General features: G+C 35.4%; 9 non-coding genes across 9 annotated transcripts; all 9 read left to right on the top strand.

Annotated features, from left to right (window-relative positions):
* Positions 1–903: 903 nt before the first annotated feature.
* Positions 904–986, top strand: TRNAY-AUA (transfer RNA tyrosine (anticodon AUA)). Its single transcript has one exon. It is a non-coding gene; the product is annotated as a tRNA-Tyr (tRNA).
* Positions 987–1,884: 898 nt separating this feature from the next.
* Positions 1,885–1,974, top strand: TRNAY-GUA (transfer RNA tyrosine (anticodon GUA)). The gene is given in 2 exon segments: positions 1,885–1,921; positions 1,939–1,974. It is a non-coding gene; the product is annotated as a tRNA-Tyr (tRNA).
* Positions 1,975–2,213: 239 nt separating this feature from the next.
* Positions 2,214–2,295, top strand: TRNAS-AGA (transfer RNA serine (anticodon AGA)). Its single transcript has one exon. It is a non-coding gene; the product is annotated as a tRNA-Ser (tRNA).
* A 1,230-nt stretch (positions 2,296–3,525) lies between these two features.
* On the top strand, positions 3,526–3,607 carry TRNAS-AGA (transfer RNA serine (anticodon AGA)). Its single transcript has one exon. It is a non-coding gene; the product is annotated as a tRNA-Ser (tRNA).
* A 1,231-nt stretch (positions 3,608–4,838) lies between these two features.
* Positions 4,839–4,920, top strand: TRNAS-AGA (transfer RNA serine (anticodon AGA)). The gene has a single exon. It is a non-coding gene; the product is annotated as a tRNA-Ser (tRNA).
* Positions 4,921–6,151: 1,231 nt separating this feature from the next.
* On the top strand, positions 6,152–6,233 carry TRNAS-AGA (transfer RNA serine (anticodon AGA)). The gene has a single exon. It is a non-coding gene; the product is annotated as a tRNA-Ser (tRNA).
* Positions 6,234–7,134: 901 nt separating this feature from the next.
* On the top strand, positions 7,135–7,224 carry TRNAY-GUA (transfer RNA tyrosine (anticodon GUA)). The gene is given in 2 exon segments: positions 7,135–7,171; positions 7,189–7,224. It is a non-coding gene; the product is annotated as a tRNA-Tyr (tRNA).
* Positions 7,225–8,775: 1,551 nt separating this feature from the next.
* TRNAS-AGA (transfer RNA serine (anticodon AGA)) lies at positions 8,776–8,857 on the top strand. The gene has a single exon. It is a non-coding gene; the product is annotated as a tRNA-Ser (tRNA).
* A 902-nt stretch (positions 8,858–9,759) lies between these two features.
* TRNAY-GUA (transfer RNA tyrosine (anticodon GUA)) lies at positions 9,760–9,849 on the top strand. The gene is given in 2 exon segments: positions 9,760–9,796; positions 9,814–9,849. It is a non-coding gene; the product is annotated as a tRNA-Tyr (tRNA).
* Positions 9,850–10,000: the final 151 nt, after the last annotated feature.

Raw genomic sequence — 10,000 nt, 5'->3', positions numbered from 1 at the left:
TTTCAAATCGTGTCAGATGACTTTCAGTGCTAATTATTATATCATTAACCTCTCCTTTATTAAAAATTGTGCTTTAATGCAAAAAAAGAAAAATAATTGTCTGTGCATACTCTCATGTAGCACAATTATCTTCACTAGCTCAAAAGGGCCGCTCATTGTCCAAAATGAATTGTCAAATCAGAACAAACAATGGAATATCCCCATCATTCCTGGAACACTTGATTAGTTTACAAAACAAGCAAAATTTAAAAGAGTGTAGAAGGTTTGATAGGCTCAAGCATCTCTAATCTTGATGTAAGTTTGGCTACACTAAAAAATCTATTGAAAGTGCTTTCCAAACTAGCTCTGTGGCCAGTTGATAGTAATGCACAAATATAAGTCAAACTATTAGTGATATTTTCCAAATGATTAAACATGACAATTTGTGTGATAAAGCAACACAGGAATAAGTAGTTGAATCTCTTTTGTGTAGTCAAAACATTTTTCATTTTGCTTGGAAAGTTGATAATGTGTAAAATTAACACTCAATCATTTTAATAGAATGTAATATCACAACTGTATGCTCACGGAATCCTTCGATATCTCAGCTGGTAGAGCGGAACACTGTAGAGGAGATTGGTACAGAAATCCTTAGGTCGCTGGTTCAATTCCGGCTCGAAGGATGATGCTTTTGATAAACTTAGATGTCAGTACTGACATTTTACAAACCCAAAACTATACCAAGTATAAAGCATTCTCCAAGTTATATTTTAAAAATCATTAACGCAGGTCACTGTGGTCAGGATTAACTTCCCATGGAAATCATCTCTGATACAATATTACTTCAGTCATCCTCACAGTCTGAAATGAAGTAGCTCAACCCATAGAGAAACTTTTGTGAAAACATCACATTGCATGAGAGGTAGTCGAGGCCGAGTGGTTAAGGCGATAGACTATAAATCCATTGGGGTCTCCCCGCGCAGGTTCAAATCCTGCCAACTCGACCACATGGCTGTTTTATTTTTCAGAAAATTTACTAAAAGCTTGAAACCAGTGTTGCTCAGGGTGAGTCAGGAACTGGCACATCAAAATCTTTAGGATGCCTGCCTGTTCTCTCTTTCTCTATCCGTCATTCTCCACCTCTACTTGAGACTGAGCCCAGGAATCTCAGCAGCCATACTAAGTAGCATTTGTTAATTACAAATGCATTTTGAATGTCAAATTTGTAAGAAAGTTTTGTACATTTAGCAAAATATCAAATTCATTTGAAAGAAAATGATGTCCACTCAAAGTAAAAAGAGCTTTGGTTACTTTCAATGCACAACATTTTACTTTCAAATCGTGTCAGATGACTTTCAGTGCTAATTATTATATCATTAACCTCTCCTTTATTAAAAATTGTGCTTTAATGCAAAAAAAGAAAAATAATTGTCTGTGCATACTCTCATGTAGCACAATTATCTTCACTAGCTCAAAAGGGCCGCTCATTGTCCAAAATGAATTGTCAAATCAGAACAAACAATGGAATATCCCCATCATTCCTGGAACACTTGATTAGTTTACAAAACAAGCAAAATTTAAAAGAGTGTAGAAGGTTTGATAGGCTCAAGCATCTCTAATCTTGATGTAAGTTTGGCTACACTAAAAAATCTATTGAAAGTGCTTTCCAAACTAGCTCTGTAGCCAGTTGATAGTAATTGCACAAATATAAGTCAAACTATTAGTGATATTTTCCAAATGATTAAACATGACAATTTGTGTGATAAAGCAACACAGGAATAAGTAGTTGAATCTCTTTTGTGTAGTCAAATCATTTTTCATTTTGCTTGGAAAGTTGATAATGTTTAAAATTAACACTCAATCATTTTAATAGCACGTAATATCACAGTTGTACAATCATGGAATAATTTGATAGCTCAGCTGGTAGAGCGGAGGACTGTAGAGGTGATTGGTACAGAAATCCTTAGGTCGCTGGTTCAATTCCGGCTCGAAGGATGACGCTTTCGATAAACTTAGATGTCAGTACTGATATTTTACAAACCCAAAACTGTACCAAGTATAAAGCATTCTCCAAGTTATATTTTAAAAATCATTAACGCAGGTCACTGTGGTCAGGATTAACTTCCCATGGAAATCATCTCTGATACAATATTACTTCAGTCATCCTCACAGCCTGAAATGAAGTATCTCAACCCATAGAGAAACTTGTGTGAAAACATCACATTGCATGAGAGGTAGTTGTGGCCGAGTGTTTAAGGCGATGGACTAGAAATACATTGGGGTCTCCCCGCGCAGGTTCAAATCCTGCCGACTATGACCACATGGTTGTTTTATTTTTCAGAAAATTTACTAAAAGCTTGAAACCAGTGTTGCTCAGGGTGAGTCAGGAACTGGCACATCAAAATCTTTAGGATGCCTGCCTGTTCTCTCTTTCTCTATCCGTCATTCTCCTCCTCTACTTGAGACTGAGCCCAGGAATCTCAGCAGCCATACTAAGTAGCATTTATTAATTACAAATGCATTTTGAATGTCAAATTTGTAAGAAAGTTTTGTACATTTAGCAAAATATCAAATTCATTTGAAAGAAAATGATGTCCACTCAAAGTAAAAAGAGCTTTGGTTACTTTCAATGCACAACATTTTACTTTCAAATCGTGTCAGATGACTTTCAGTGCTAATTATTATATCATTAACCTCTCCTTTATTAAAAATTGTGCTTTAATGCAAAAAAAGAAAAATAATTGTCTGTGCATACTCTCATGTAGCACAATTATCTTCACTAGCTCAAAAGGGCCGCTCATTGTCCAAAATGAATTGTCAAATCAGAACAAACAATGGAATATCCCCATCATTCCTGGAACACTTGATTAGTTTACAAAACAAGCAAAATTTAAAAGAGTGTAGAAGGTTTGATAGGCTCAAGCATCTCTAATCTTGATGTAAGTTTGGCTACACTAAAAAATCTATTGAAAGTGCTTTCCAAACTAGCTCTGTGGCCAGTTGATAGTAATGCACAAATATAAGTCAAACTATTAGTGATATTTTCCAAATGATTAAACATGACAATTTGTGTGATAAAGCAACACAGGAATAAGTAGTTGAATCTCTTTTGTGTAGTCAAAACATTTTTCATTTTGCTTGGAAAGTTGATAATGTTTAAAATTAACACTCAATCATTTTAATAGCACGTAATATCACAGCTGTTTGATCATGGAATCCTTCGATAGCTCAGCTGGTAGAGCAGAAGACAGTAGAGGAGATTGGTACAGAAATTCTTAGGTCGCTGGTTCAATTCCAGCTCGAAGAATGATGCTTTTGATAAACTTAGATGTGAGTACTGACATTTTACAAACCCAAAACTATACCAAGTATAAAGCATTCTCCAAGTTATATTTTAAAAATCATTAATGCAGGTCACTGTCGTCAGGATTAACTTCCCATGGAAATCATCTCTGATACAATATTACTTCAGTCATCCTCACAGCCTGAAATGAAGTAGCTCAACCCATAGAGAAACTTTTGTGAAAACATCACATTGAACGAGAGGTAGTCGTGGCCGAGTGGTTAAGGCGATGGACTAGAAATCCATTGGGGTCTCCCTGTGCAGGTTCAAATCCTGCTGACTACGACCACATGGTTTTTTTATTTTTCAGAAAATGTACTAAAAGCTTGAAACCAGTGTTGCTCAGGGTGAGTCAGGAACTGGCACATCAAAATCTTTAGGATGCCTGCCTGTTCTCTCTTTCTCTATCCGTCATTCTCCTCCTCTACTTGAGACTGAGCCCAGGAATCTCAGCAGCCATACTAAGTAGCATTTATTAATTACAAATGCATTTTGAATGTCAAATTTGTAAGAAAGTTTTGTACATTTAGCAAAATATCAAATGCATTTGAAAGAAAATGATGTCCACTCAAAGTAAAAAGAGCTTTGGTTACTTTCAATGCACAACATTTTACTTTCAAATCGTGTCAGATGACTTTCAGTGCTAATTATTATATCATTAACCTCTCCTTTATTAAAAATTGTGCTTTAATGCAAAAAAAGAAAAATAATTGTCTGTGCATACTCTCATGTAGCACAATTATCTTCACTAGCTCAAAAGGGCCGCTCATTGTCCAAAATGAATTGTCAAATCAGAACAAACAATGGAATATCCCCATCATTCCTGGAACACTTGATTAGTTTACAAAACAAGCAAAATTTAAAAGAGTGTAGAAGGTTTGATAGGCTCAAGCATCTCTAATCTTGATGTAAGTGTGGCTACACTAAAAAATCTATTGAAAGTGCTTTCCAAACTAGCTCTGTAGCCAGTTGATAGTAATTGCACAAATATAAGTCAAACTATTAGTGATATTTTCCAAATGATTAAACATGACAATTTGTGTGATAAAGCAACACAGGAATAAGTAGTTGAATCTCTTTTGTGTAGTCAAATCATTTTTCATTTTGCTTGGAAAGTTGATAATGTTTAAAATTAACACTCAATCATTTTAATAGCACGTAATATCACAGCTGTATGATCATGGAATCCTTCGATAGCTCAGCTGGTAGAGCGGAGGACAGTAGAGGAGATTGGTACAGAAATCCTTAGGTCACTGGTTCAATTCCAGCTCGAAGAATGATGCTTTTGATAAACTTAGATGTGAGTACTGACATTTTACAAACCCAAAACTATACCAAGTATAAAGCATTCTCCAAGTTATATTTTAAAAATCATTAATGCAGGTCACTGTCGTCAGGATTAACTTCCCATGGAAATCATCTCTGATACAATATTACTTCAGTCATCCTCACAGCCTGAAATGAAGTAGCTCAACCCATAGAGAAACTTTTGTGAAAACATCACATTGAATGAGAGGTAGTCGTGGCCGAGTGGTTAAGGCGATGGACTAGAAATCCATTGAGGTCTCCCTGTGCAGGTTCAAATCCTGCCGACAACGAAAACATGGTTTTTTTATTTTTCAGAAAATTTACTAAAAGCTTGAAACCAGTGTTGCTCAGGGTGAGTCAGGAACTGGCACATCAAAATCTTTAGGATGCCTGCCTGTTCTCTCTTTCTCTATCCGTCATTCTCCTCCTCTACTTGAGACTGAGCCCAGGAATCTCAGCAGCCATACTAAGTAGCATTTATTAATTACAAATGCATTTTGAATGTCAAATTTGTAAGAAAGTTTTGTACATTTAGCAAAATATCAAATTCATTTGAAAGAAAATTATGTCCACTCAAAATTACAAGAGCTTTGGTTACTTTCAATGCACAACATTTTACTTTCAAATCGTGTCAGATGACTTTCAGTGCTAATTATTATATCATTAACCTCTCCTTTATTAAAAATTGTGCTTTAATGCAAAAAAAGAAAAATAATTGTCTGTGCATACTCTCATGTAGCACAATTATCTTCACTAGCTCAAAAGGGCCGCTCATTGTCCAAAATGAATTGTCAAATCAGAACAAACAATGGAATATCCCCATCATTCCTGGAACACTTGATTAGTTTACAAAACAAGCAAAATTTAAAAGAGTGTAGAAGGTTTGATAGGCTCAAGCATCTCTAATCTTGATGTAAGTTTGGCTACACTAAAAAATCTATTGAAAGTGCTTTCCAAACTAGCTCTGTAGCCAGTTGATAGTAATTGCACAAATATAAGTCAAACTATTAGTGATATTTTCCAAATGATTAAACATGACAATTTGTGTGATAAAGCAACACAGGAATAAGTAGTTGAATCTCTTTTGTGTAGTCAAATCATTTTTCATTTTGCTTGGAAAGTTGATAATGTTTAAAATTAACACTCAATCATTTTAATAGCACGTAATATCACAGCTGTATGATCATGGAATCCTTCGATAGCTCAGCTGGTAGAGCGGAGGACAGTAGAGGAGATTGGTACAGAAATCCTTAGGTCACTGGTTCAATTCCAGCTCGAAGAATGATGCTTTTGATAAACTTAGATGTGAGTACTGACATTTTACAAACCCAAAACTATACCAAGTATAAAGCATTCTCCAAGTTATATTTTAAAAATCATTAATGCAGGTCACTGTCGTCAGGATTAACTTCCCATGGAAATCATCTCTGATACAATATTACTTCAGTCATCCTCACAGCCTGAAATGAAGTAGCTCAACCCATAGAGAAACTTTTGTGAAAACATCACATTGAACGAGAGGTAGTCGTGGCCGAGTGGTTAAGGCGATGGACTAGAAATCCATTGGGGTCTCCCTGTGCAGGTTCAAATCCTGCCGACTACGAAAACATGGTTTTTTTATTTTTCAGAAAATTTACTAAAAGCTTGAAACCAGTGTTGCTCAGGGTGAGTCAGGAACTGGCACATCAAAATCTTTAGGATGCCTGCCTGTTCTCTCTTTCTCTATCCGTCATTCTCCTCCTCTACTTGAGACTGAGCCCAGGAATCTCAGCAGCCATACTAAGTAGCATTTATTAATTACAAATGCATTTTGAATGTCAAATTTGTAAGAAAGTTTTGTACATTTAGCAAAATATCAAATTCATTTGAAAGAAAATTATGTCCACTCAAAATTACAAGAGCTTTGGTTACTTTCAATGCACAACATTTTACTTTCAAATCGTGTCAGATGACTTTCAGTGCTAATTATTATATCATTAACCTCTCCTTTATTAAAAATTGTGCTTTAATGCAAAAAAAGAAAAATAATTGTCTGTGCATACTCTCATGTAGCACAATTATCTTCACTAGCTCAAAAGGGCCGCTCATTGTCCAAAATGAATTGTCAAATCAGAACAAACAATGGAATATCCCCATCATTCCTGGAACACTTGATTAGTTTACAAAACAAGCAAAATTTAAAAGAGTGTAGAAGGTTTGATAGGCTCAAGCATCTCTAATCTTGATGTAAGTTTGGCTACACTAAAAAATCTATTGAAAGTGCTTTCCAAACTAGCTCTGTGGCCAGTTGATAGTAATGCACAAATATAAGTCAAACTATTAGTGATATTTTCCAAATGATTAAACATGACAATTTGTGTGATAAAGCAACACAGGAATAAGTAGTTGAATCTCTTTTGTGTAGTCAAAACATTTTTCATTTTGCTTGGAAAGTTGATAATGTTTAAAATTAACACTCAATCATTTTAATAGCACGTAATATCACAACTGTATGCTCATGGAATCCTTCGATATCTCAGCTGGTAGAGCGGAGGACTGTAGAGGAGATTGGTACAGAAATCCTTAGGTCGCTGGTTCAATTCCGGCTCGAAGGATGATGCTTTTGATAAACTTAGATGTCAGTACTGACATTTTACAAACCCAAAACTATACCAAGTATAAAGCATTCTCCAAGTTATATTTTAAAAATCATTAACGCAGGTCACTGTGGTCAGGATTAACTTCCCATGGAAATCATCTCTGATACAATATTACTTCAGTCATCCTCACAGTCTGAAATGAAGTAGCTCAACCCATAGAGAAACTTTTGTGAAAACATCACATTGCATGAGAGGTAGTCGAGGCCGAGTGGTAAAGGCGATGGACTAGAAATCCATTGGGGTCTCCCAGCGCAGGTTCAAATCCTGCCAACTCGACCACATGGCTGTTTTATTTTTCAGAAAATTTACTAAAAGCTTGAAACCAGTGTTGCTCAGGGTGAGTCAGGAACTGGCACATCAAAATCTTTAGGATGCCTGCCTGTTCTCTCTTTCTCTATCCGTCATTCTCCACCTCTACTTGAGACTGAGCCCAGGAATCTCAGCAGCCATACTAAGTAGCATTTGTTAATTACAAATGCATTTTGAATGTCAAATTTGTAAGAAAGTTTTGTACATTTAGCAAAATATCAAATTCATTTGAAAGAAAATGATGTCCACTCAAAGTAAAAAGAGCTTTGGTTACTTTCAATGCACAACATTTTACTTTCAAATCGTGTCAGATGACTTTCAGTGCTAATTATTATATCATTAACCTCTCCTTTATTAAAAATTGTGCTTTAATGCAAAAAAAGAAAAATAATTGTCTGTGCATACTCTCATGTAGCACAATTATCTTCACAAGCTCAAAAGGGCCGCTCATTGTCCAAAATGAATTGTCAAATCAGAACAAACAATGGAATATCCCCATCATTCCTGGAACACTTGATTAGTTTACAAAACAAGCAAAATGTAAAAGAGTGTAGAAGGTTTGATAGGCTCAAGCATCTCTAATCTTGATGTAAGTTTGGCTACACTAAAAAATCTATTGAAAGTGCTTTCCAAACTAGCTCTGTAGCCAGTTGATAGTAATTTCACAAATATAAGTCAAACTATTAGTGATATTTTCCAAATGATTAAACATGACAATTTGTGTGATAAAGCAACACAGGAATAAGTAGTTGAATCTCTTTTGTGTAGTCAAATCATTTTTCATTTTGCTTGGAAAGTTGATAATGTTTAAAATTAACACTCAATCATTTTAATAGCACGTAATATCACAGCTGTATGATCATGGAATCCTTCGATAGCTCAGCTGGTAGAGCAGAGGACAGTAGCGGAGATTGGTACTAAAATCCTTAGGTCACTGGTTCAATTCCAGCTTGAAGAATGATGCTTTTGATAAACTTAGATGTGAGTACTGACATTTTACAAACCCAAAACTATACCAAGTATAAAGCATTCTCCAAGTTATATTTTAAAAATCATTAATGCAGGTCACTGTCGTCAGGATTAACTTCCCATGGAAATCATCTCTGATACAATATTACTTCAGTCATCCTCACAGCCTGAAATGAAGTAGCTCAACCCATAGAGAAACTTTTGTGAAAACATCACATTGAATGAGAGGTAGTCGTGGCCGAGTGGTTAAGGCGATGGACAAGAAATCCATTGGGGTCTCCCCGTGCAGGTTCAAATCCTGCCGACTACGACCACATGGTTTTTTTATTTTTCAGAAAATTTACTAAAAGCTTGAAACCAGTGTTGCTCAGGGTGAGTCAGGAACTGGCACATCAAAATCTTTAGGATGCCTGCCTGTTCTCTCTTTCTCTATCCGTCATTCTCCTCCTCTACTTGAGACTGAGCCCAGGAATCTCAGCAGCCATACTAAGTAGCATTTATTAATTACAAATGCATTTTGAATGTCAAATTTGTAAGAAAGTTTTGTACATTTAGCAAAATATCAAATTCATTTGAAAGAAAATGATGTCCACTCAAAGTTACAAGAGCTTTGGTTACTTTCAATGCACAACATTTTACTTTCAAATCGTGTCAGATGACTTTTAGTGCTAATTATTATAACATTAACCTCTCCTTTATTAAAAATTGTGCTTTAATGCAAAAAAAGAAAAATAATTGTCTGTGCATACTCTCATGTAGCACAATTATCTTCACTAGCTCAAAAGGGCCGCTCATTGTCCAAAATGAATTGTCAAATCAGAACAAACAATGGAATATCCCCATCATTCCTGGAACACTTGATTAGTTTACAAAACAAGCAAAATTTAAAAGAGTGTAGAAGGTTTGATAGGCTCAAGCATCTCTAATCTTGATGTAAGTTTGGCTACACTAAAAAAATCTATTGAAAGTGCTTTCCAAACTAGCTCTGTGGCCAGTTGATAGTAATGCACAAATATAAGTCAAACTATTAGTGATATTTTCCAAATGATTAAACATGACAATTTGTGTGATAAAGCAACACAGGAATAAGTAGTTGAATCTCTTTTGTGTAGTCAAAACATTTTTCATTTTGCTTGGAAAGTTGATAATGTTTAAAATTAACACTCAATCATTTTAATAGCACGTAATATCACAACTGTATGCTCATGGAATCCTTCGATATCTCAGCTAGTAGAGCGGAGGACTGTAGAGGAGATTGGTGCAGAAATCCTTAGGTCGCTGGTTCAATTCCGGCTCGAAGGATGATGCTTTTGATAAACTTAGATGTCAGTACTGACATTACACAAACCCAAAACTATACCAAGTATAAAGCATTCTCCAAGTTATATTTTAAAAATCATTAACGCAGGTCACTGTGGTCAGGATTAACTTCCCATGGAAATCATCTCTGATA

The sequence above is a fragment of the Pseudophryne corroboree genome, chromosome 4, assembly GCF_028390025.1.
Source record: "Pseudophryne corroboree isolate aPseCor3 chromosome 4, aPseCor3.hap2, whole genome shotgun sequence".
Lineage (NCBI taxonomy): Eukaryota > Metazoa > Chordata > Amphibia > Anura > Myobatrachidae > Pseudophryne > Pseudophryne corroboree.
This window is presented reverse-complemented; position numbering and strand designations above follow the sequence as displayed.